The sequence below is a fragment of the Rhamphochromis longiceps genome, linkage group LG13, assembly GCF_057381845.1.
Source record: "Rhamphochromis longiceps isolate RC_006_pf linkage group LG13, R_longiceps_female_GT1.1, whole genome shotgun sequence".
In the NCBI taxonomy this organism is placed as follows: domain Eukaryota; kingdom Metazoa; phylum Chordata; class Actinopteri; order Cichliformes; family Cichlidae; genus Rhamphochromis; species Rhamphochromis longiceps.
This window is the reverse complement of record NC_140569.1, coordinates 36,121,017-36,123,516: the sequence shown is the minus strand read 5'-3', so window position 1 is coordinate 36,123,516 and position 2,500 is coordinate 36,121,017.

Here is a 2,500-nt window from a genome sequence, read left to right as displayed (position 1 = left end):
GGAATTTCAGCAGGGCCAGGGCACAAGCATGGACCTTTTTCAGCTGTAAGGGAGGCAAGAGCAAGGTGTGATGTAGGTCCCCGGGGCCTGCTGGAGGTCCAGGTCCATGCCCGATGTGAGTAGCAGCAGGGCCAGCGCGCCCAGGAGCACATCTTTTTCGACCGTAAAGGGAGACAGGAGGCCGACTCACTGCCTCGGCTAAATGCAGAGGGAATTTCAGCAGGGCCAGGGCACAGGCATGGACCTTTTTCAGCTGTAAGGGAGGCAAGAGCAAGGTGTGATGTAGGTCCCCGGGGCCTGCTGGAGGTCCAGGTCCATGCCCGATGTGAGTAGCAGCAGGGCCAGCGCGCCCAGGAGCACATCTTTTTCGACCGTAAAGGGAGACAGGAGGCCGACTCACTGCCTCGGCTAAATGCAGAGGGAATTTCAGCAGGGCCAGGGCACAGGCATGGACCTTTTTCAGCTGTAAGGGAGGCAAGAGCAAGGTGCGATGTAGGTCCCCGGGGCCTGTTGTCGTACCATAGGCACGAGTGGTGTGTGTGTGTGGCAAAGAGTTTCTGCGCAGTGTACCAGGGGCACGGGGAAAGGTTGTTGTACCATAGGCACGAGAAAAGTTGTCGTACCATAGGCACGAGAAAAGTTGTCGTACCATAGGCACGAGTGGTGTGTGTGTGTGGCAAAGTGCTACTGAGCGGTGTACCAGGGGCACGGCGAAAAGTTGTTGTACCATAGGCACGAGAAAAGTTGTTGTACCATAGGCACGAGAAAAGCTGTCGTACCAGGGGCACGGAGGAAAGTTGTTGTACCATAGGCCCGAGAAAAGTTGTCGTACCATAGGTACGAGGAGTGTGTGTGTGGCAAAGTGCTACTGAGCGGTGTACCAGGGGCACGGCGAAAAGTTGTTGTACCATAGGCACGAGAAAAGTTGTTGTACCATAGGCACGAGAAAAGCTGTCGTACCAGGGGCACGGAGGAAAGTTGTTGTACCATAGGCCCGAGAAAAGTTGTCGTACCATAGGCACGAGGAGAGTTTGTGTGGCAAAGTGCTACTGAGCGGTGTACCAGGGGCACGGCAAAAAGTTGTTGTACCATAGGCACGAGAAAAATTGTTGTACCATAGGCACGAGAAAAGTTGTCGTACCATAGGCACGAGAAAAGTTGTCGTACCATAGGCACAAGCAGTGCGTGCGTGCGTGCGTGCGTGCGTGCGTGTGTGTGTGTGTGTGTGTGGCAGTTCTTCTGCGCAGTGTACCAGGGGCACATTTCAATGTGCTTTCTGGAGTACCAGGGGCACGAGGATTTTGCCAGTGGTGTTCTGCTTTGTTAGTGGGAGGGGGCTTAAGTGTGGGTCCCCGGGGCCTGCTGGAGGTCCAGGTCCATGCTAGATACGTGGTACAGGGTAACTGCAGGAGGGGGGGGGGGGGTAATGTGGGTTCACGGGGCCTGCTGGAGGTCAAGGTCCATGCTGGATATGCGCTGGATCATAACTGCAAGAAAGGAAAGCTAGTGGGGGAGTAGAGCAGGGGAGTATGTGGGTCCCCAGGGCCTGCTGGAGGTCCAGGTCCATGCTAGATATGTGGCACAGGGTAACTGCAGGGGGGGGGGGGGGGGGGGTAATGTGGGTCCACGGGGCCTGCTGGAAGTCAAGGTCCATGCTAGATATGTGGTACAGGGTAACTGCAGGGGGGGGGGGGGGGTAATTTGGGTCCCCGGGGCCTGCTGGAAGTCAAGGTCCATGCTGGATATGCGCTGGATCATAACTGCAAGAAAGGAAAGCTAGTGGGGGAGTAGAGCAGGGGAGTATGTGGGTCCCCAGGGCCTGCTGGAGGTCCAGGTCCATGCTAGATATGTGGCACAGGGTAACTGCAGGGGGGGGGGGGGGGGTAATGTGGGTCCACGGGGCCTGCTGGAAGTCAAGGTCCATGCTAGATATGTGGTACAGGGTAACTGCAGGGGGGGGGGGGGGTAATTTGGGTCCCCGGGGCCTGCTGGAAGTCAAGGTCCATGCTGGATATGCGCTGGATCATAACTGCAAGAAAGGAAAGCTAGTGGGGGAGTAGAGCAGGGGAGTATGTGGGTCCCCAGGGCCTGCTGGAAGTCAAGGTCCATGCTAGACATGTGGTACAGGGTAACTGCAGGGGGAAGGGGGGGGGGGGTAATGTGGGTCCCCGGGGCCTGCTGGAGGTCAAGGTCCGTGCTAGATATGTGGTACGGGGTAACTGCGGGGGGGGGGGGGGATCTAATGGGGGACTAGATCAGGTGAGGATGTAATGGCCAGTTCGACAGCAGCACATCTTTTTCGACCGTAAGGGAGAGAGGAGGCCGACTCTCTGCCTCGGCCAAATGGAGAGAGATTTTCAGCAGGGCCAGTGCGCCAGGAGCACATCTTTTTCAACCGTGAGGGAGAGAGGAGGCCGACTCACCACCTCGGCCAGGGCCTTTTTTTCTCCCCTCTCCAGTTGAGCAGTCTAAGGGTAATGAGTAGCAAAGGTGCCCTCCG